Genomic DNA, 25,688 nt, shown 5'->3' with positions numbered 1-25,688 from the left:
CATAGTAGATGTATTTATTTGACTTTTACTTAACCTAGGATAAAAGATATAAAACCTGGAATCAAAATTTAAGTAATAATTTTGACAATATACTGACGCTTGCAAATGCCTAATTTTTCTTACAAAACTTTAAAACTACTAGTTTTTTGGATATTAACCATATAATAAAAAAGACGCACAATTACACGTAGAATTCAAAAATGCATTCAAATACAGGGGGTTCTATTTAAACAAATTTAAACAAAAGCACTATATCCAAAATCTAATCTTCAAGACATTAAGTTACTCCACGCAATCGTTGATTCACCCTGTAAAATTCATTTATCTAAATGGACGTGTTTTTGATTTTTTATCAAAATTACAAGGTGGTTCGTACTACATTCATAAAAATCTGTGTGAACAAAATATTTTAAAAATAAATGTGAAAAATTTTTACGGTACTTGCTGTATCACATCAACTATCATGCTAGAATGTAAGGTTCGATGCCAAAACTATTTTAATAATTGCAGCGTCAGCTGCACCTATGGTATAATTTATTAATCGAGTAAGTTGAGCATTGTTTTAAACCGAGAAACCAATCAATATCGGATACGGTATCTTAAATTTGATAAGGTAAATTGAATTTTCACCTAAGCAGGAACATGTGAAAATGTTTTTACATTAAAAATATGGAAGCTTGATGGATTTATGAAGACTGGGACGTGTTGGTTAAGTTATAGTTCGCTTTAAACTTTAAAATAGGTGAAAGCACAGCAACAGGCTGTTTAATCAATACGGAGTAAAGCCTTCACATCAGAGCATCCACGTTCGTCTAAAGCTTCCGTTATGCTTTTATAAATAGTCGTTTTAAAATCGCGTGGTGCCAAAGTTTAAAACACAATTTCATATTTTAATGAAAATTTAGTTACGCAACTCAAAGATAAAAATATTGCTTGCACATGATCTGCATTTTAGACTGACTATAATTAAATAACTAATTATTTTGTGATGTAACCAATGCATCCTTTTCATAATAGGATTCTAATTGTATTGAACACTGTACTGCTGATATGAATTTTACTTGAAATCATTTTAATGACAGTTTCTAATTAGCGTTTGGTATTGTTATTAATATCGAATGGAGCACATTACGTTTGGTTATAATAGTAAAAAGGAAATTATTTAATTTTTTTTAGTTTCATAACGAGACCGTTTCCTTTGTGGTATGGGGCTGCTTGTAAGAAATTGTGCAGAAAAATGTGCGGTGTTTCAGATACAATTTACACAGCCCTCTTTTTCTGCATTATTTTAGTGTCAGTGTCATAGTGTAAATAATAATTTACACTATGTTAATGCTATGCTATGCATTATTTTTTGGCCCAGTGGAACTTCTGTTCTGGAAGTTCGCCACCGAGTCACTTTATATTTTGTGTAAACGTTGTTTTATTGATTGTTAATATTAGGGTAGTAGCTCGGGTAGTAGCGTTTGGTAACTTAGCAAGTGTCATACATGTAGTTTTTTTTAATTGATCTTTTTGAATCTATAAATTAACAATTGCAGACCCGAGTTAAAAAAAAACAGCTAATAAACCCGTCGCGCTAGTGATTGATCAATCGGATTCGGGCATGGATATTTGTAAATGTATGGTGGATTGGGTTGGTAAAAGAGCTTTGTATGAAACTTCGCCCAATTAAAAACAAAAGTCCAAAAATAAATATCAGAATTTCATGAAAATAAGAAAGTTAGTTCTGCACATGCGCAAATCTATTTCATAGTATGTCTTCTTTTATGCAAAGTATTTTTTATTAATTCAAAAATATCTTACTAGAAAGAAATACATTAAAAAAGAATATTTGACTTATGTTTACAAGCGTGAATAAATCTTTAGAATTTAGCAGGAACACTAATTAACAAACGTATAATGGAAGTTAGTTTCCATGTTAATTCCTTTCTATTATCTTGAGATTTCTTCATCAACAAGAAATGTCTTCTACAGTTGATCGTAGATAGAAAATCTTCCCTTCGGAAAATGACCGAAGGGTTGCTGAAAATTTTTTGGACAAAATGTGAATATTGTGCAAATAGACGCAAGTTCATAAGCTGCGCTGTGGATATTTTAGTACACGACGTGCTAATTTCGGTTAGTTCAATTAATGTGAGGAATCTCGAATGCATAAAGTGACTCCGCTTGCTACGCGTCTGACTCATGTTTTGTCACTTCATCATATTGGTACAGGAATATGGAACTAACCTAGCAGGATCTAACCAATTAAGACATAATGACGCCATCGACGCTTCACGACGATACTACCAACATACAGAAAAATGTAACCACATTGCGGATAATAGTTGACTCAAGTCGCTTGTCAGTGTTATTAATTTAGGTATTTACTTTAAGTAAAGTACTACTTTGTGTCTTATTTTAAACCACGATCGGAACTCCATCGGAGTTAGGGTGTGCTACGGGGGTTCCTTCTGGATTTGAAGATTACCATCGGTTCCGCCCGGCAAGGCAAACCGTCTTCTTCTTAGGCTGCTCAATCGATAAAAATAAATGCTCCGGCTAACTCAAATCGGTGGGCTTTTAACTCTTTTGAAACTGCGTAACAAACCTTGACCTGCCGCCTACCAATCTCCTGCCTCAACTCCTACTCCTCCCTTTCCTTCCCCTCGTTCTTCGTTAAAGACATAGGCACATTGGAACCAAATAGATAATATATTGAAATGATATTAGAGATACAAACAATTTACAGGGATCTAGCAGTTCTTCTCTCCTCCTTGTAAAAACCACTAGCTTAACAATGACAACTAAACTAAATAAAAAATCCTATCAGGTGAAACTAATTTACTCAAGGGGTGGCCATCCTCTACAGTTTGAAAATTGCAACAACAGGTAATCGTTTTTAATCCAGCGTGGGCTGGGACTTATTTAAATAAACACAAAAATTTATCCTACTCTTTGGTAATCGTTCATTGGACTTTAATAAACAATCAAATCAAAATTTTTTTACTATAGCTTAATTACCAAAAAGTGGAATTTTACAGAATGTTACAAATTTAATTAGACTAACCTTTACAACATTTGTACAGCCGATCTTGTGAACTGCTCTTTCCTCTGGTACAGGGTGGATGTGATGAAACCTGACACTTAGGTCTCTGTGACTTCCTAGGGGGTGGCTTGAATTTAACACACGGAAACAAAAATCCACGGTGCCTATCCTTCCTCGGAACGAAAGCAAAGTTTAGCGTTTGAACTGAAACTTAGTCCAGGAAATCCTTCGCGTGGCGAGTGGGAGACGGCTAGTTGCCAAAGTTTCTACACAGCACGTGTATTTAATTTTATTTTATTAGTTTATTAGCTTTGACCGCCTGCGGGAGACGGATTTTTGAGTTAGCGGTACGGCAGAACACAAACTTTTATGATCACTATCCGACGGTAAACCGCGATGGTTCGACGTATTATTTCACCAGCTCTTCTTGGGGCAAATATCTCTCCGAAACGCAGCGCTCCTTCGACAAATGACCGTACGGCACTAGTAGGAAATTCCACCTGGGGCGGATCCCGAAATTCTGCGCCTTGAGGACTAGGGCAGCACTTTGACTTATATATCCTCGAGAAATCACAACGTATCCTAACGCGATTCACTGCATCCAAAGTAAACTGGGGTGAAGCTCAAGGGTTCGCCAAAATATCACCTGATTGGAACCTGGGTCTTCTTCGCCAAAAAATCAACGCGAAAAGAAAATAACACTTCGAAACGGGTGCAAAAAGCACGCAACTGCGAGCAACCGAAATAAGCCGGTGGCTCAAACCGCCAAGAGTACCAAAACGATCGCTCAAGGTACGTGTTGACCGCTTGACGTACTAACTGCGAGTCTCTCCAAAAACGATCACTAGGTACGTGTTGACCCCTCGACGTACTAAACGCGAGTCTCTTGTAAAACGCGATCACTAGGTACGTGTTGACCCCTCGACGTACTAAACGCGAGTCTCTCCAAAAACGATCCCCTTCTTCAGAATTGAAATGAAAAAACCACACCCAAATTACCATAAAACAAAAATGGCTCCCGCTAGAAATTCTCCCATTGGTTTAGATAAAGAAGACTTAACCCACTCTAACTTCGTCGTCAACCTCCAGGAACTGCTGAATAAACTGATCTCACGGTTTTCTGCTGACGACGTGAAAACTCCTTATCTCTTGATGGCTCGGTGCTATATCCGCTCCTATTCTCGGTCTAGACGGCGCCAAAGTTGATAAACGAACGACAAAAAACTCGCATTACTCATGATGACGTCAATCAGCTTTGCACTCTTCCCACGACGAAATTAAATCTGAGCGAAATTAAATCTATCGGACCATAGTCTTGAGCGAACCGAAATGCCCAAACACAAAATTTCTAACCGGAACAAATAATGAAATATACAGGGTGACCTTCACTATCATGACAAGAAATTTCGAAATTTTTAATGAAATTTGGCGCGAAATCAAACCACTCGTTACAGGTGGTGAACCTCCCTCGGTAACTTGGAATGGCCCTACCTTGTTATTTTGTAGAGAATTAATTTGTAGCATTTCATTATGTTCCGATCTGGACTGGACTGCTTTATTATAGCCTACAGGAAAAAATGTAGGTTTGTTTAGTCGTTAGTGTTGCTTTACATTAAAATATTTTTTTCTGTATACATTTTTAATTTACCTTTAATTTGTCGTTTATCAAATTATACATGCAACGAATGTACTGCCTAGAAATTTAGTAATTACCATATTTCTACACTTTTTTTTATATTCCGCAGTTCTTTTTACTCTCTAAACAAAATCACAAAATTCAGCGTAATTAAATATGCATTCATTTAGTGTTTTTATATTGATAAATTTCATTCTATCGATCTCATATAACGTTTCATTTGACACCTAACAATCAAGATTAAAAATTTAGTTTGCAGTAATTAAGTACAATTTTAATTAATTAACGCTAATTAAATGCACTTAAAGTTATGCAACTCTTTCCATCAACCTCAACAAGTGTGCCATTAATTAATTAAGTTATAATTTTAAGTTTAGATAATTAGATATTCAGGTAATTGTAATTAGTCAAATGTAACCATTTATCTCAATTAACCGTAGCGCTATATAAACCTCTGATTATTGTGTAAACCTCATTTAAACTGCAATTAACCAATGCAGGCGAGAGATTTTGAAAAATTGGGCCTTAATCGCTACTAACTATCGTTTTTGTAAATGGCTCTATACGGTTAATTTTCCACATATGTAGCTAAGACCCAAAGATGCTATACATTATTATATAATATACAGGATGTTTCAGGCAAACTGTACCCTAAAAGTATGTAGACTTCCATTAATAATTTAAATCCGAAAATGTGTATACCAACATAACTCTTCATGATCTATCGAAAGAAAATATTATCACAATCGTTTCACTTCCGGTTTTACCGGATGTGGATAGCAACTTTCTTATTTGAAATAAAACACCCTATATACTATTGCATTTTCGAAATGTACAGGGTGAGTCAACGATTGGCGGAGTAACTTAATGCCTTGAAGATGGATTTTTTGATAGAGTGCTATTGTATTATGATATGGTTGAATATTCTCCACATTTTAAAAATATTTGGAATTATACAGGGTGCGCCCACAAAGAAAGGCCTTTTTCTGCATGCCCACCTCACTATTATGTAAATTACATATTACTTATTTAAGATTAGAATATAAAAACCAGGAAAACCAAGATATTTCTAAAACTATCAGAGATAGGTGTAGGACATTACTATCAAAAGTTGAAGGTTTTTGGAGGAGCTAAAAGATGACAGAAAAATATACAGGGTGTTCCATTTAAAGAAAGTGAGATTTTTTAATATGAAGTTTTGCAACTTTGGACCTACCAAAAAACACCCTGTAAGCTATTTACAAATCGAGTTACCTTTAAAACTATTAGTTTTTCGGATATTAACCATATAATAAAATAGACGTACAATTACCTGTAGAATTCAAAAATGCATTCAAATACATGGAGTTCTATTTAAAAAAATGTACAATTTTGGCGCCCTATTTTGTGGGCGCACCCTGTATGATTCCAAAAATTTTTAAAATGTGGAGAATATTCAACCATATCATAATACAAAAGCACTCTATCGAAAAATTTTATCTTCAAGGCATTAAGTTACTCCGCGCAATCGTTGACTCACCCTGTACATGAAAATCTACCTCGTGTGATACCACATTTCCCTATACCTAGCATGATAAGTTTTCAAGTTATACAAAGTTTTTCAAAATTTTTGACGTTTGCTTTTCTTTAGCGCCCTGTAGGTACGTATGGTTCCGTTGACTTGAATTTCAAAAAGGCTTCCAAAATACTGACTGCTACATGCGAATAATTTAAATTTTGATCGCCCTTCTACAGCGTGTTTTAAAATAATGGTCAAGTAGGAAAAAATAAACAATTTTGATAATTTAACCGTCTTTCTAACTCTACAACTAAGAAAGTTAGCAATAGTACCTACCGACTTAATTTGAAACAGACCGTATAAAATTAACATCTGTGTACAGTGCTAAATACGTATGTCCGTTACTTTATCAGCATCATATGGACCCAGTTAATCGAGTTTAAAATACCTGTCGACTTGGTGGAACCGAGTCCTCTGGTCATTTGTGAATATTAAATTATATGAGACATTCATTCAAGAGTAGTTTTGAAAGTCCAACTGTCCAACGCCTCTGTTTGTCTCTGTAATAAAATGATCCCCTAAGTAAATTACAACTTTTCTCATTTAAATTTATTATGTAAGCAAAACTGACCGTATGTGTACTTTATATGTTTCCATGAGGAGTGTTCCATTTTCATTATATCCGGCATTCCCTTAATGTCCATATTTTTTATTGACTGTTAGTTATAGAAGTATTTTGAAAGTTCGCAAATCCGAACCGAGAGAGACTCGCCATACTTATTTACTTCTCAGAGTTCTCTGCAGAGACGAGTATTTGCTCGTTCAGATTACAATCCGCTGTAAACTGCGGAACAAAGTTTTCGTATTAAAAATAGAACTCGACTACTAAGGGTAGGCGTGTCATATTGATGATTGTGAAGCCAATACCCGCATTTGTTACAAAAGGGATCGTTTGCCGACATTCTTATTTGTTTGCACCCCTTTTGCTTTGCTTACTTGTGCTGCAATTAAATTTGATTGCGTACGATTACACATCTCAGATCAGATTATTTGAGTAATACCGGGGAACGTAACTCATCTTCGTGCTGTTCCACTGATTTCCATCCAAATGAATTTAATAATAATAATAATAAGCAATAATATTCAAATTAATGAATGTCATAGCCAGATTTTTATTTTGGTTGCATAAAATTAGGTGCCATTTAGAAGATACTTTGTAATTTATAAGTAGACATAGGGAAAAACAATACACATACACGTGACGACATTTGTGACGAAGGGGAGAGGGCGGGACCTAGTTCTGCTACGATGGAGAGGACTCAATCCCTTGCTATCGACTTCAAAAGGGCCTCAGGCTTACTAGCAGTGTCCCTAGAGGTCGATCAAGATGGACGAGGGAACCTTCCTTCAGAGCAGTTGGAAGCACTGTTAGGGAGCGACCTGTATATGTCAGCCAAGCATGTGATGCTTCACGATGACTCCTTCATCAGAAACAGACATCAGATCTTTGGTGACAGCATCTGGAACTTAGGCTATTATTATTACCGTATTACACCTATCTTCCGGACAATGTACTAGAAAATGAAACTCATAGGCTGTATTGGGGTAGAACAATATACACTGATAAAACTGTGACCAGCAACCGCCCCGACATCACACTCATAGATAAGGTTACCAAACAAACATACATCATAGACATTGCCGTACCAAATGATGTAAACGTCATTAAAAAGGAGCAAGAAAAGGTCACAAAATACACGCCTTTAGCTATAGAATTAAAAAAAGTTTGGAGACAAGAGGTTGTGAACATAGTACCACTTGTCATATCGGTAACAGGAATCACCAGCAAACACTTCACGCGTCACCTAAGACACTCGACTTTAACACCATTGAATATCCAACTCCTCAGAATGCTTATTACAATAGTAATATATGGGAAATTATTTTTTAATGAGTTAAAGAACCTGTAGATGGCATAGTAATGCAAAATTAGCATAATCATAGCTAGGGGGAAAACCAAATATATAGTGGGTTTAAGTTGTGGAATTTCCCAACAAATCAAAAGCTATTACTACCTACCGACAGAGTGCAATGTCGGCAACTGCGATCTTTGCATCGATTTTTTACACAAAGCGCGGGTTTTGTAACGTCCCTAATTATTTTGCCGATTATTCTGCACGATTTACGTTTCAAAATTTGAAATGAATTAATTGCAAAAGTAGGAATATTTCCGTTTAAAGAATTAATTTTCATTTCTTAGTATAATTAGAATTACTCCGAACGCGTATCCAAATAAATCGAGAGGCCTTGAACTATATTTTAATAAAGGCATCATTCCGTCACACATGTCTTGAGCACGTTAAACAATGGCCATCCATTCATAATTTAATTTGTAAACGTAAAGGTGTTATCGCGGAGAATTCTTCACTACGGTCACAGATAAAATTGGGTATTTTATCTGTGCTACGCTAGATTCAACCAAGTTTAATTTATTTTGAAACATTACAATTTTTTAGTAATAAATATTGTGTTTATTTTACCCACAGGGATTTAATTAAATTGTTGTTTCATTGTCCCAAGATTGGAGTTTGGACGGTTTTTTTTGGTAAATTGATTTTTTTAACTCTGGCATTATCCCATTTAGGGAATTTGTACTCGTAATAGATTAGTTGTCCCGAATTCTTTCCGTGTAGAATTTTAGTTATCAGCGCCTTCTAAGGAGGTAAGGTACATCTACCTATTTCGAAAGTTAAAACGCGGTTCTGCAATGAAGTACCATTAAAAACTACTTATTATATTACGTTACGGCTTTGTGCAATCTGTGCTTTGATATGGTCGGTTGGCGAGGGGAGGAGCGGCCCAAAAATAGCTAGAGGTGGCACAAAAGCTGATAATCAAAATTACGACTAAAAAAAATTCTCGTTATCCATCTCATCTTTTATTCAAGGACACCAAACTTGTTACAATTAATCAATTTTACCTTCTATCTGTATCTCGCTTTATACCGGGTGGTGCCTAACGCGACGCAGCATAGGGATTTCAATGGTAATTTCTTTATAGTCAATCACTAGCTCCCCAAATTATTTTCGAGCAAAAGTCTAAATACGTTTTTTTAGAGAAAAAAATACTGCATCTGTTCATACTATTATTTATAATTTTCCGTTTTTCACAACCGTACAAATCGACAAAATAAAAAGGTTCATTTTACAATAAATAAAATATGCCTTGGAATTACCTAAAAAAACAGCGATCACGTTTCATTATTTTCCTTTGACGTATATTAAATTTATACTTGTTTATAAATTAGTTAAAGAACTGCAGGTGCAATAACGTTCAAAATGTCCGTCAAAACCATCAGGAAAACGATAATGCATTCAACGTTTTGGCTGCAGTAGCGGAAAATCCGAATATAAGTTTAAGAACAATTCTTCTTCAAATCAATTTTTTTTCTTCGATTATGTAGGTACTCTGGTTCCGGAAAATGATAAACAAATAGTATCTGATGCAGATGCAGCATTACATTCTCTAAAAAAACCTTACCCCATGTCCCCATAGATGCCTTTTATTGCGACGCGACGGTTAGTTGAAACAGAATTAAATATGAAAATCGTTCGACGTCAAACAAACAACGATAACTTAGATGCGATGCGCTTCTAGTTTGTTAAAAGATTCCAAAGCATCACTGATTTATAAAAATGTAATTTCTTATTTTGTCGATTTCTACGGTTTTGAAAAATGAAAAATTATAACTAATAGTATGAAAAGATGCAGTATTTTTTTCTCAAAAAAAACTTATTTAGACTTTTGCTCTAAAATAATTAGGGGAGCTAGTAATTGACTATAAAGAAATTACCATTGAAATCCCTATGCTGCGTTGCGCTAGGCACCACCCTGTATATAAAAATATTAATAGTCTTACGGCCGATTGCAGGAGAGCGAATTATAATCAAAATCCTAGCTTATTTGTCAAATCTGAGTTTAAACGAGAATTTTGACATTTGATTGGCTGCATACTGCAGTATAAAGCCAATCAATAATCCTGGATTATTTTGTTTGTGCAACTGGCCGTCAGTTTGATTTTCCGCACGAGGACAAAAACAAAAAATCTGGCGTATAATTTAAAAGTATGTAAAAAAGCTGGTCAATTTTACTTTTTGTACTACACACATAAGAGATTCAATTACTTATTATCTTTCACAAACTTGTCTTTTCCCTTAAACATTTCGTATCACACATTCATCAAATTTATTAACGAGCTCCAAGCGAGTTTATAATTATGTGGTGTCTGTCCGTCCGTCCGCCCGTCCGTCCGTCCGTCCGTTGGCACGATAACTCATAAACGAATGGACCGATTACGATGAAATTTTGCAGGTGGATTCTTTATCAAATTTGTAGATCGGAGTTCGTGAATTGGCAATGTAGCCCAAAAAATAAAGTAGGCCCTTTTGACATCTCCGTTAGTTATGAACCGAATTGCATGAAATTCAATATGCGCATAGCTTTAGCCATATAAAACACAATTCAAAAAGTTGAGCCTAATCGATCAGCATTCACAGTGCCCTTTGCGCATCTCGACCATTTACAGACCGAATTGCAAACTTTCTTATTTATGAAGGTATGTAAATGAAATTTGATCCATAGCCACTTGGAATAAAAGCAAATTTAACACCAGTTTCAAAATTTGATTATGCGCAGTGCCAACTTTTTATTTATGGAGGTATTCAAATGAAATTTCATACATATACATATACACTTTAAATAAAAGCACAACTAACATCAGGTTTAAAATTTGGTTTTGCACATGCTATAGCCATACCCAGGAGCTCGTTTGCTATATTTGTTTAATTTATTAAAGATCTGCTTCATAATAATTTCTTGCATCTAATTCCATAGATTTATTAAATTTTATGGGAAATAACTATTGTTACCTCAATGTGATCGGTCCGAAAAGCGTTATCTACGTTTACCTTGGGGTGTATCGACAACAAGTTTATAACTTAGCAATATTGAATTTTTTTTCTTTTTTTTCATTTTTCATTTTTTATTCATTTATTTATACTACTTGATTAAATTTCTTACTACCACAACAAAAGTAAATATAAATGGTTTATTATTATTATATTATAATTTTTAATGCGCCTTGTAATAATAATGTAACTATGATTTTTTCAATACATATCGCATATAGTTATTCGCTATTTTTGACTTTAGTTATCAATACGCCCAGATTTGGGTCAAAATCACAAGCACTTCCTTAGGTGAGCAGCGTTTAAGTTTTCCGAGTATTTAATAGGAAATTTAATAACCAAATTTGAGCTAGTCGAGACAAGTACGTTATTAACAACAAGCATTTTAAATTAAAAAAAATTTGGGGAATTTCAGTAACGACAGTTGAGGTTTGAAAATTGTAAAGAACCTTTACAGTTTATTTGCCAATAAATAAAAACAAATGACAATTTTATAATGAATACCTGTAAAATAGAACCAGTTTATCAAACCTAATATAAAAGATATACAGGGTGGTGACTTGCGTAACGTATCATAGGGATTTCAATGTAAAATTCATAACATGCGATTTTTGGCTCCCCAAATTAGTTTAGAGCAAAAAAGAAAAAAATTTTTTACGCCAATCAATCGTATTAGTTTTCAATTTTTTCATATAGACGGAAAATTGGAAAAATAAAACTCGCATCTTTTTCAATAATCTGCGATGCCATGGAATTTTCTAAAACAAAAAGATATCCAGTTATCAATTAGCAGCAGTTCGAAATGGATCTTATGATCGACTTGGTTACTGTCTTGCAGTTATGGTAACTTATTCGAACATTTATTGTAAATTGTTATATTAGGAAACCGTTTTTAGTAATTTGGTCTTTCTTTATGTAGAATTCGATGTTCTAAATATAATACTTTTTGATATAATTTGATTTGTTTCAAGTTGGGTTTTGCGCATGCTCAGTTTGATTTGTGAAAAGTGCATTTTGTTTGCTTTTGTTAAAGGGACCTAACACCAAAATTTCGTTCTAATTGAACCATAAATAAGAAAGTTGCGTTCTGCGCATGCGCAGTACGATTTTTGAAAAGGACATTTTATTTGCTTTTGTTAGAGGGACCTAACACCCAAATTTCGTACAAATCGCTCCATAAATAAGAAAGTTGGGTTTTGCGCATGCTCAGTTTGATTTTTGAAAAGTGCATTTTATTTGCTTTTGTTAAAGGGACCTAACACCAAAATTTCATTCTAATTGAACCATAAACAAGAAAGTTGCGATCTGCGCATGCGCAGTACGATTTTTGAAAAAGACATTTTATTTGCTTTTGTTAGAGGGTCCTAACACCAAAATTTCGTACAAATCGTTCCATAAATAAGAAAGTTGGGTTTTGCGCATGCTCAGTTTGATTTTTGAAAAGTGCATTTTATTTGCTTTTGTTAAAGGGACCTAACACCAAAATTACGTTTAAATTGAACCATAAATAAGAAAGTTGCGTTTTGCACATGCGCAGTACGATTTTTAAAAAGTGCATTTTATTCGCTTTTGTTAGAGGAACCTAACACCAAAATTTCGTACAAATCGCGCCATAAATAAGAAAGTTGCGTTTTGCGCATGCGCAGTACGATTTTTAAAAAGTGCATTTTATTCGCTTTTGTTAAGAGGAACCTAACACCAAAATTTCGTACAAATCGCTCCATAAATAAGAAAGTTGAGTTTTGCGCATGCTCAGTTTGATTTTTGAAAAGTGCATTTTATTTGCTTTTGTTAAAGGGGCCTAACACCAAAATTACGTTTTTAGGCTATCATCACAAAAACGTTGATTTTGTGGTCGCTTTTGCGGCCATAAAGTTTCACTTTATTGTACGCTTCTGTCAAACTTTACTTTATTGTACACATCTGTCAAACTGTACTTATTTGAAACTGATGTGTGAGAAACAGTAATCTGTTTGATACAAAGCGTCTATCTGGTCTAGCCCCATCAAGGATAGGGCCATCCACGTGTGTTTTTTTTCATTTTCGGACTTGTAGGAATGTTTCACACTATTTTGCATAATCACAATGTTCACATTTAAAATGATAGTTTGACGTTTCAATCTTTGCTGCTTGCAGACCTTTTTGAAGTGTAGAACCAAAACATGAGGAAGATGTTATTGCTTACATTATTATACGAAGAATCACCAGCAATTAACTGAGAACACAAGTAGCTACCTATACCTACCATCAAAGTAGGTAATCAGGTTTCTAATAATTGTACAGCATGTTAACTATAAGGTCTTGGAAGTCACAGTTACGAAGGACCTATTGCATTTGACATTATTAAAATCTTGTGCAACGGAGGAAGTTGTGATTGTACTTTTACTCTCAAACGCCTGCTCTTATATCATATATGACTTAGGGTCGCAACGCTTGCAGCTTCCAAAATTTCATTTGGGGTATCTGAACTGTCGCTATCGCCCATTTTGATACGCACAAAACACACGCAAAGATGGTAATTATAATTACATATGACAGGAAATGCTTTGTTTTTAATTGTCTAAGATACCTAACTATGATTTTCAGAAAAAATATGTTTATGAGCAAATTTTTGAATTCTTTTTTGATGATCGCCTAAAAAATGTTGTGTGCACCTTGGCCAAAAGTGATTTGTTAGGCCTCATCTGAATTGCGGCCTCGGCTACCGCCTCGGCCGCAAACAGCAGCTTCGGCCAAAAAAGATCACTTTTACGGCCTTGGTACACAAATAACTATTAAATTGAACCATAAATAAGAAAGTTGCGTTTTGCACATGCGCAGTACGATTTTTAAAAAGTGCATTTTATTCGCTTTTGTTAGAGGAACCTAACACCAAAATTTCGTACAAATCGCGCCATAAATAAGAAACTTGCGTTTTGCGCATGCGCAGTACGATTTTTAAAAAGTGCATTTTATTCGCTTTTGTTAAGAGGAACCTAACACCAAAATTTCGTACAAATTGCTCCGTAAATAAGAAAGTTACTTTTTGCGACTGCGCCGCCTCGCCTCACACATGTGTGAAAGTGGACGTGCAATATGGAAGACCAACGCCAAAAACCGCATCGTTCTAACTTTCCACGTTCCCCAATAAACGCCAAAATATGAAAAAAGTATGCAATAATTCTAACCCTCGTAGTTTCCAAATAAACTCCAAAACGACGAAAAAGTATCGTTTAACGGTCCAGGGGGGTCGGGGGAAAGACTTCGTAGACTTCCTAAAAACTCACCCTCCCCGAGGCCGCCCGGCCGCCGTAAATATTTTTTACGGGCGATAATCTATGTCTCGAATTCGGTCCGACTTTCTTTCAAAATTCACCCCTCTCGACCCCTTCGACGAAGGGGGTCGTACGGTACGCCGTAAGTTGGGAGTCTTAGAAAGTTTTTATTAGATCGTCGGGTATTCGCGTCGCGAAGGATAAAACGGAGCGACGTCGACGATGCCCAACTTTGCACCCTCCCCATCACCCCCAAACGAAAGTTATGTCGGGGTAACGACCCCGTACGTTAGGCTCGGGACGTTCCGGGCTTTACATCGGATGCGTTCCGATGGAGAAAAGACGTCACGTTTTCGAGCAATTTAGCCCTCTTTCCACCCCCCGTGTTCCGGTACCGGTCCGCCCCCGCGGGGGGGGGGGGGGGCCGCCACTTCCGCGCCTAGGCCATTCGAAATTTTTCCTTTTTTTTTTGGCGGTTTGGACATCGGTATCAACAGACTGGGAAAAGTGAAATTATTGAGGAATAGCTGTATATAATATGATAAAATTATATCTGCGTCTTCTAATCGATGTGTAATTATCTGCATATTCATCACAATGACTAATAAATTAGCCTAATTACTTGTTTACTTTATACAATGGTTGGGCAGGTACATTCTTCGATCTTTGTCTACTCGTTACCATTTCATTGCAATTAAGTATTAGCCAACCCAACATACGTCAAATAGAATTAAAATTTAATTGGTAGCTATCCATCTTCTAACGACTCAAAACGGGGTGAAATTGACTAAGTGGAAATTATAAAAGCACTAAACCTTCCCCATACTTCATTTAATTGTTTCAGATTTTAAATTCAGACATTATGTGACAGCACAGCGACTATAGTTTCGACCCTGAGGTCATTATCAAGCTGAAAATTTATATAATTTAAATAATTTGAAACAATGACTAACCTTAAGTGACCTACCTTCAGTTTGAAGGAACATATAAAAGTAGTTGAAAATTACATATTAATTGGTAACATTTGGTTGATAATATGCTGTAAAACATGTGTTAGAAGCGAGTCTAGAAAATAGTTCAACTTACGGGAAAAATTACTTATTCGAACATGGAAACAATTACAATATTAACAAATTTAAGGCTTTTTGCCCTCACATTTTATAAACAATTGTTAAATTAAAATTGAACGAGATGGACGCAGCCATCTTGACAAGCAAAGTCTTTGCTTGTCAAGATGGCTGCGTCCATCTCGTTCAATTTTAATTTAACAATTGTTTATAAAATGTGAGGACAAAAAGCCTTAAATTTGTTAATATTGTAATTGTAATTGTTTCCATGTTCGAATAAGCAATTTTTCCCCATATTATCAACCAAATGTTACCAATTAATATGTAATTTTCAACTACTTTTATATGTTCCTTCAAACTGAAGCTTGATAATGACCTCAGGGTCGAAACTATAGTCGCTGTGCTGTCACATAATGTCTGAATTTAAAATCTAAACAATTAAATGAAGTATGGGGAAGGTTTAGTGCTTTTATAATTTCCACTTAGTCAATTTCACCCCGTTTTGAGTCGTTAGAAGATGGATAGCTACCAATTAATTCATGCCAACCGAGCGAAACTGATCCATTCATATTTGAAACACGCCTTGAAGTTGAAAAGAACGTCACTGAACATTTGGTTCAACAACACCAGCGTCAAAGAAAACCTGGTTCCCTATTATGTCCAACTACCCTAATTCCTTTTAAAAAAAATTTTTCAAATTGTTCAAGTTTCCCGCTTTTGCCCCTTCCCTTTAGTTACTTAACCTGCCGTATTCAGTCAGCACATGTCACTTTGTTTGTTAAGATGGCTGTGTCCATCTCGTTTAATTTTAATTTAACAATTGTTTTAAAAAATGTGAGGGCATAAAGCCTTAAATTTGTCAATATTGTAATTGTAATTGTTTCCATGTTTGAATAAGTAATTTTCCCGTAAGTAGAACTATTTTCTAGACTCGCTTCTAACACATGTTTTACAGCATATAACCACCAAATGTTACCAATTAATATGTAATTTTCAACTACTTTTATATGTTCCTTCAAACTGAAGGTAGGTCACTTAAGGTTTAGTCATTGTTTCAAATTATTTAAATTATATAAATTTTCAGCTTGATAATGACCTCAGGGTCGAAACTATAGTCGCTGTGCTGTCACATAATGTCTGAATTTAACATCTGAAACAATTAAATGAAGTATGGGAAGGTTTAGTGCTTTTATATTTTCCACCTTATTAAAATTTAAGTGGAATACACCCTTAATGATAAAATGCAATCCTTTTTAATATTAGTATTATGATGTGCAGTGCACATTTAGCGCAATTACCTATGCTCTAACAACACCGTCTGTAATCACAGTTCCTCAACGGCGCCCCCTGTTAGTGGATAACGGTAACTGTTGTGATTAAAATTTCGCTATTATTGAAATATCTATATCCGCAGGGTGCCATCTGGTGGCAACGTTTAGCATACCTCAAAACGGCACGTTCCGCGGCGCCCTCTGGAAAATAACGACCGGCGACATACTCCAAAGTCCGCCGCTCATATAAGCATTCTGAGGAGTTGGATATCTCACATAAATATGCAAAAAGCAATTATTCTGAAAACATCTTCCATAGTTAGAAAATTCTTACATCAAATACAATAGAAGATCGCACGACTTGGAAACAACCCGTCGTGTAATCATAGATCCGCAACAGCGAGAAATAATGAAAAATAATAATAATAATAATAATAATTCTAATCGCAATTCAAGACCAAGTTATAGGAACACGAAACTACAGGAAATATATTCTAAAAGAAGACATGGAAAACGACAACTGCAGAAAATGTCACATAGGCAAAGAGACAATAGATCACATCACCAGTGGTTGTAAATACTAGCAGGAAAGGAGTATACAAACAATCTTGTAGAAGGCATAATACACCAGGCACTAATACAGAAACACAACACCAATATTGACACACAACCCTACTACACATACACACCGACAACAGTCATAGAAAACCGAGACATAAAAATATAATGGGATCGAACCATACACACTGACAAAACAATTACACACAATCGCCCAGACATCACATACACAGACAAACATAACAAAACAACATACCTAATAGACATCAGCATACCAAACGACGACAACAATAACAAAAAACACCAAGAAAAATTTGAAAAATAGGTATCAGTGGTATTTGGTGTTCACACCCGTCCATTGATGTAACTCCACAAAAGTGAGAAATTAAAATAATAATAATAATAATAATTACACACAACATACTTTAATATTTCCACCTTTAACTCAACCAACCACACAAACACAACTTCCTGAACAAACAAACGCAATAAATACAAGTAACGCAACATGCACAACAAAGATGGGCCCACCCAATAAAGTTAGACCGTCTCTCACAGCTAAAAAACACAATACTCTTTCTTCTCAGAAACACACCACGTTATCACAACCCACTCGTATTCAACCCAAACGCAAAGCCAAAGAAACACACAATAAACCCCATTTAATAAAATTGCTAAACTTACAGGAATTATAATTATTTTTTGTTTTGTTGTCCTCTTTCCTGATAGCGTTGGCTATTGTGCCCATCAATAGCTATGTTTGTAAGTATGAATTAGATACTATCCCTAGATTTCCAATGTGCGTGTGTGAATTTTTTTTAGGAGCCTACATAACCTCACCAAACACAGACACAGACACTAATCGTTACTTGATTTTAATCCGTGCGATTAGTTAACCAGGCGAGACCTGAGTTCTCACATGAAACACCGACCATAATAATAATGCCTTTATTGAGCTACATCTTACCCGAAAAAAAAACTACTCACTACTCAAAGGGCGGAGTTCAGATTGTAATAAAAATTATTACTCCCTGCTCTTCCATTCAACCCAAAATTGAAAGTTTAAATGATAATACCACTGTTGAGTTGTAATTTTATATGCATATTTTGTAACTAGGTATTAAGTAGTTAGGAATAAAATCACTTTGTTATAGTCACGTAAGGAGTAGAGAAAACGTCATGTTATGTTAGCACCTTCCGCGAATTCTGTCAGACAATCTGAGTAGTTTCAGGAAAGACCCTTCTGCGAAGGTTCTCAGTAGGGATTGTAGTTAACTCAGTTCCTCAGAATTCAGTAATCCTGATGGACTTATTCAATAAGAACCCATTAACGTTAAGTCATTTTCTTTGTAGCACACTCATCAGTTCGTAGTATTATTTATTTAGGTGCATAGCAGTCACTTTCAATTGTTAACAGAGTCCTTTTAAGCAAGTTTAGTCATATTAACGACCAGTCGTGTTTCAACTCTAATGTAAGTAACTTCAATAATCGTTAACCATTTTCATCAATTTGGTTTAACTAACTTAAAAACGCTTAAGTTACAACAACCATTTTTTAAAAAAAGTAACTATACTACCTACTTAAGGAAAAAAAGGAAGTAACTATACTACAGATAATCTTAAGAAAAGAAGAAGAAGAAAAAAAGAAAACACACATTTGAACTTCAGATAACAACTGCAACATCACCCGATGTATAATTATTTCCGCCGAAGCAAAAGCCACAGTAAAATAGTATCGTCTCCGTTAGAAGATTTTTTTGCCTTCGTCGTAGTAGTGGAGTTATTTGTGTTGAGTTTATGAAGGTATAGAGTATCATTGCCATTATCCGCACATCCCTTCTAACTTGTAATACACTCCCTCATTTGATCCATCCCAAGGAGTCTGCTTGACCAAGACAAACAAGACATTGGTGGACCACTTCTTTCCTTCCTTGTCTTTCGCTTGACTCTCCAAAGATTGTGTGATCAATGGGTGTATTACTTCTGCCAGTAGATTCTATTATAATTCCCATTGGCTCAATAATTTAATTCACACAAATACTTGCCCAAACATTAACGATTTTCTGTGGAAATTGGGTGCGATCTTCGCCAAACATGTGTAGATTTTTGTATCTTAGTACTTACAATTTATTCTGTTTTCACAAATCCGTTGAACAAGACAGTATATTAGTCACCAAAGCAGATGCTTTTGGTAAAGCTAGCATCATCAGCTCTACAGCCGCATTTACACGAGGCCAGTAGGAGGGCAGGTTACTGGGAGCAAGTAACCTCGAGCAGGTAACTTGCTTCACAACTTTCCTGATTTAGTGTCCACACGGGCGGAACAGTTTTGCAAGAGCTGGCAGGTTAAGTTAACGTTTCGCAGGTAGTTAAAATGGCCGAGAGTGCTTCGTCTCCGGTTTCTTATAACGTAAATGTAAACAACAACGCTGTGCAGGTCACGAGTCACTACCACTACACTGTCCACATGAAGCCAATGCAGAGGCAGGTCGTAGGAAAGTCGGAAGAGGTGGTAGTGGGGGGGCAGGTAGTCTACTCCTTGTGCAAGTGCACCTGCCAGGAAGGTTGTGAGGCAACTTGCCTGTCATTTTCAAACAATGACGTCCACACAGTACATGTTACCTGCTCGAGGTTACTTGCTCCCAGTAACCTGCCCTCCTACTGGCCTCGTGTAAATGCGGCTGTCGGGACATTCATTCGCAGAAGTCAATTCTCGGATCGTAATCATCTTTCCTCAATTCTTGTAAAACTTGTACCTTGTACAGAAAGTTTTTGTGTATATCAATCTGATTTTACAAATTTTTTTACCAAGTTCCCACCTAACTCCGCAGAGGATGCGGTATAACATACCTCCTGCAGGTCGGAATATTCGTTACGGTTGACATTTTTTCACATTTTCAAAAGCTTGAGATCATTAGTTCAAAAGTGCCCAGGTATCAGATTTCGTCTACATCAAACTATTGTTCACTTACGCTGATATATGGGAGAGAAAGGTGACACGTGGTAGAGTTTAAAGTTCATGATGTTGGAACGGGGAAGAATTCAACAATAAACTTAAGATCAATAACAGAGAAGAAAGAAAATGGAGCAATAGGTCAGAAGGTGTAATGATGGCTACAAGGTCCCAGTTGAAGTTCATCGTATGTAATGTATAAATCTATTTTGAAAAATATATCTATCTTTGATAAATAATATATAAATAAAAGTGTTTACGTTACTCCTAATAGTCCTAAAGCCCACCGTCAATTCTGGGCTGGTATGTCGTTTATTTATTATCAGAATATCAAAAAGATTCTTTTGTAAGACATGTGTGTCACTTATCTAAAATTATTGACTAACAGGTATATAAGTGGATCCATTAAATTTGATACAGCAATCGTTACCTTGCATCTCTGTGACAATTGATAAGGGGCATTGTATTTCACGTAAACACTTTTATTTATATATTATTTATCAAAGATAGATGTGATATCTCCACTTAGTTATCAACAGAAATTACGTTGTTCACAGTAGCCGCACCTTTCTTGTTTTTCACTGCCTTCAGATTAGGTAAATTTTAAGACGCCATTGAGTAGATAATGCGATCATTTTTGTTGGTATCACTACACGTGTAAATTGAAATATAAATAAATGAGATTAAATTAATGAAAATTTTCAACATTCAGAGAAAACGCATAACAAAAACTAAGAAGTTCCAACTCAATCAAAAGGCAGATCATAAAAATTTAGAGAAATTAGAAATGCAACAACTCTGGAAATAGTGACGGATTTCTATTCGAGGGTATGCCCTTATTTCCGGCTGTGGTATCAAATTTGGAGAGTCACTGAACATAAAAACAAGTAAAAAGGTTTTCGCCCTAACGCGAGTAACTTCAGCGCATTTTCCATGAATGATCAGTACTTCCCAAAAGGCCATATGTGCGCTGTGATTTTCTTTCGTACAGGCATATATGGTTAAAATTTCAAAGAAATATCTTGATAAATAAAGAAGTTGGCATTGACTGCGCATGCGCACATCTAATGTTTGCAATATCATTTATGGAGATATTTCTTTGAAATTTTAACCATTGTACAAAACTCTAATTTTATTTGGTTTTCCCTTGCCTTGCGCAGTTTAATTTTGGTTTATTTTTGTGGAAAGAGATTGTTAATATGTTAATTTTATGATTTGAATTGTAATTGTCGTATAATAAACCGTTTATTAAACGTAAGTGTGTTGGCTGGGTACTGATCAATACATGGAAAATGCGCTGAAGTTACTCGCCTTAGGGCGAAAACCTTTTTACTTGTTTTTAGTTTTAGTAGGTAGGTTACCTTAAGGTGGGAATAGACCAAGCAAACATTGTTGTGCAACAGTTGAACAACAGTCGAAAAATACACAATTTTACACAGTGAGTACGTGTTGCGCAACAGTTGTGCAGCTGTTGCCGAACTGATGCGCGGTGTTCGCTCCCGAGGGGGTACTTCAAAGGCGATGTTGACCTAAAGTGTGCACACATCTTCAGTGTAGACACGTATACGGGTCAATTTTACATTTTCCATTCGAGAGAAGTTATTGAACAACATGTTGCCCTCCATTCTTAATTCTGGTAAAAACTGTTGTTGTGTCTAAAAACGCACACCACGCGAGTAGAGCATCTTTTTCGTCGCTCATGGTGGCTGACTGAAAGAAAACTGGACAAACACCGGAAACAGCAGGCCGGTCGATGTTGACCAACAGTTTGTCGACAATGTTTTCTCCCCACGGAAACAAGTTAGCCAACAGTTGCCTACCCTTTGTGCAACTGTTGCACAACAATGTTTGCTGGGTTATTCCCACATTTATACGTTCTAGCTGCTTTGGTATCAATTAACGCCAAAATGATCTGTTGGCAGATTTGGCTAATTCTGGAAGGTTTCTAAAATCCCAAAGTCTGATATATGTATTTAAATTCGGCCCGAAACGTTTAATAAATATGCGATCCAATTGGCTTTCTAGCGATAAACCCCCATGTCGGCGAATCAAAGTTAATAGGTCTGTAATGTATTCATAAGAAGGTTCTCTTGTACGTTGTACTTCGTTTCAAATTTCTTCTTCAAGCTTATGCTGGTACCTGTGCGGCGTGTAGTATAACTTGAAGCTTCGAATAACATCCTCCCAATTCACCCAGTAGGTTTGTTATTACGATACCATAACGCGTCCATTTAACATTTCCGGTAAGGTTTTTAATAAATCGGATTCTTGGTAACCATAGCACTCCTTTGATTCTTCTATTCTTTATTGCTCCATTACTAGCCATACCTTCAGGCGAAGTAACGACGTGAGTAGTAACTTCGGAGGTTATCTGTACTTTTGGGGTTGCAAGGCAATAGTTTCTAGTTTACCTACCTAAAAAATTCTAATTAAAACACATAGCCGCAATGAGTGGTGTGTTAGTAACTACATTAAGTGCTATCAAATTATTGATAGAGCTTTGTGTATATTTTCTTTATCTTTGAGCAGCCACAATTTGATCTCTTTTTGCCATTGTTAGATGATAAGTTAATGGGAATTTGGTCTAATCTGAAGTTATGTAATTTGGGACCGAGGTACATAATTGTTGTGGTAGAGTTAGATTTAGGTAGTAAGAGCTTGTTTTTACAGTTGCCTCTAGTGACTATATCACGTTTTTTGAATCTAAAACTCTCCGACCTTTGATAAAATTCTTTCCGTACTTAAAAACCTGATATATTAGTATAATTTCTGTTTGCTTCTATTACATGAATATGTGGTAAATGGCTGCAATTGCTTAACTGTTTATCCAAGTCAGGGAAACGCAACCTGTTTCTCTCTTCAAATTCCTTTGGCTTAGGTACCTTATAATCGACTCCTCGTGATGAAATGTTAATTCCTGTAACATATTGGTTAAAAGATCTGCTATTCATAGCCTAAACTTAAGAGTAGACTCATATACTACACCGCAGCACAAAACTAAAAGAAATTGAGGGTTGTTTTAGCTATATGGCACCATTACTATTAAATTAAATTCCTACTGCATTTTTTAATAACAATTTTAATCATTTTTGCAGGGAAGTAGGCGAATTTGTAAGACGATTATCCGAATTCATACCCTTTTGAGCTTTCTTACTTAAGGCTCAATAAACTTTATTATTGTTACTACTATTATTATTTATTACTATCACTATTTTCTAGACATTTGGAATATATTTTATTTAACGTTAAAGAGATTTTAAGATTTTACATCAATTTTTGTAAAATATTTAAAGTATATAAAAACCAGGTGTCAAATTCTTGACAGAATAGCTTCCTAGCTGAAACCAAAAATTTTTTACGCATGCATTTTGTTTGCTTTTATTAGAGGGACCTACCATCCAATTTTCGTTAAAATTGCTCCATAAATAAGAAAGTTGGATGTTGCACATGCGCAACTCGATTTTTTGCGCATGCATTTTGTTTTCTTTTATTAGGAGGACCTACCATCCAAATTTCGTTTTAATTGTTCCATAAATAAGAAAATTGCATTTCTGCGCATGCGCAATACGATTTTTGCGCATGAATTTTGTTTGCTTTTATTAAAGGGACTTACCATAGAAATTTCGTTTAAATTGCTTCAGAAACAAGATCGTTGCGTTTTGCACATATGCAACACAATTTTTTGACTTTGACAATTTTTTTCTCCGTTTTTTGATAATATAACCCGGCCCAATTTTTTGTAGGAACAAAAATAAGGTCTTCCAAATAATAGAATAAAAATTTTAGGTTGCTATTTGAAAAAAAAAGTTCGATGCCGTTACGGCGCTCCAAAATTTTTTTTCAAAAATCCGGCCCGTTATTTTTCTGTTCGGTATGCCTAAAACATATATACAAAATTTCAACAAAATCCGTCGAGCCGTTTTCTCAGAAAATTGCCAACAAACGTACGTACGTACGTACATACAGACGGAAAAAAATTTTATTCTTTAAAAGTTGCTTAAAATGGTCTAAAACGTCGACATTTGATGAAATTTTGAAATGTTCAAAAAACGGCTATCGCAATAGCTACCTAGCACATGCTAGGAAGCTAAAAAAGTATGTGTTAAACGTATTAAATGTGCATTTTAAAGGTAAGTACTAAAAAATATTATAGACGTCCTTTAAATACCTTCTCAAACAAAATACGTATTTAATATGTATGTATTACACTAACATTAAATAGGCATATTTTAATATAAATTTTGTAGAAATAAAGTACATTCTTTGAACGTATATAAAACAGATGTAGGTAATATACTTTTATACAAATTTTATATCTATTTTGTCTGTGCTGCTAGTTATATTCTACAATTTCTCTGCAGCAGGTCTGGTACCACAATCCGCAACGGTTGTATGGATTGTAATGGCTGAAATATAACAAAAAAATTAATAAGTTTGAAAATGAAATCAAAACACCTCTATTGCAAATATTGCAGAGGTACTAATAGGGGCGGCAGTTAATATGCATGTTAGAAATGGTCACTACATAGGTATTCTTAATAGTCACAATGGAGAGATGAGAATACCGTTTAGGTAAATTCTTTAAATCGAGAAATAAAGAGTCGTTACTATTTTCTTAAAAAGTAATAAATTAGCTACATATAGAGAAATACAAAAGGAGCATACCATATTTCATATCCTTCAGGGCACATACTCCACAACCAGTCACAGTAAAGGCCTTTACATAGTTTTGTAACTATATCGCCTGATACACAGTATTGGGCAGCCTTTGACAGGCCAACTAACACCAGTACCAATAGAATACAAATAATGAAACTTTTCATGTTGAAGAGCTCTCTGACTTTCCAACGTAATTCACGGCTATATATATATATGTATATACTTAGGACAGGATATAGGTACTTATCATATCACTCATTCGATTTGCACCACTTAAGATAAATTATTATTTTCGTCTAAAAACAATGATGCACAATTCGTTTCCACAGAAATACACAAAAAATAAAATTTGGGTGTTCTAGTAATGATTTTTTAAAATTCACCGATTTCAGAATATGTCCCATTTAAAAGTATGTGGGAGGAGGGGGGCCTCTCGATATAAAAATATAGTGGTTTTTAGATGTTTGTCAAAACATTTATTTTGCCTAGATTTAGGGGTACAGATCTTCGTTGGGACACCGTGTAGGTATGTATAAGGTTTTAAACCATGAAGGATCTCGGAAAATAAGTAACGATGTTGAAATTTTTTTGGTCGATGTATATACCAAAAATATACATGAAGGTTACTACATAGGCGGAAAGGTAATGCATTTGGAGGTTTTCTCGACAAAATTATGTTGTTGCTACGCCATGGATAAGGAACCCTAAGGTGGTAAGTATATTGTATGTTCCACAATCGCACCGCACGCCCTTAATTTTGGTCTTAAGCTCTGAAAAGCACTCCAATGCCAAAT

General features: G+C 35.3%; 1 protein-coding gene and 2 long non-coding RNA genes across 3 annotated transcripts in view; 1 reads left to right on the top strand and 2 right to left on the bottom strand.

Moving 5' to 3' along the window:
* The window catches only part of LOC116176360 (cAMP-specific 3',5'-cyclic phosphodiesterase), a 416,659-nt gene that overhangs the window by 16,134 nt on the left and 374,837 nt on the right, over positions 1 to 25,688 (top strand). The window lies entirely within an intron of this gene.
* On the bottom strand, positions 15,266 to 15,509 carry LOC116176370. Its single transcript, XR_004146436.1, has 3 exons — positions 15,473 to 15,509; positions 15,354 to 15,425; positions 15,266 to 15,296 (listed from the first exon to the last, which is right to left on the bottom strand). It is a non-coding gene; the product is annotated as an uncharacterized LOC116176370 (long non-coding RNA).
* Positions 24,401 to 25,094, bottom strand: LOC116176367. Its single transcript, XR_004146433.1, has 2 exons — positions 24,901 to 25,094; positions 24,401 to 24,641 (listed from the first exon to the last, which is right to left on the bottom strand). It is a non-coding gene; the product is annotated as an uncharacterized LOC116176367 (long non-coding RNA).

This window comes from Photinus pyralis, unplaced genomic scaffold (assembly GCF_008802855.1).
Source record: "Photinus pyralis isolate 1611_PpyrPB1 unplaced genomic scaffold, Ppyr1.3 Ppyr1.4_LG7, whole genome shotgun sequence".
Taxonomy (NCBI): domain Eukaryota; kingdom Metazoa; phylum Arthropoda; class Insecta; order Coleoptera; family Lampyridae; genus Photinus; species Photinus pyralis.
The sequence above is the reverse complement of the archived record's forward strand: the minus strand, read 5'-3'. Positions and strand labels throughout refer to the sequence as shown.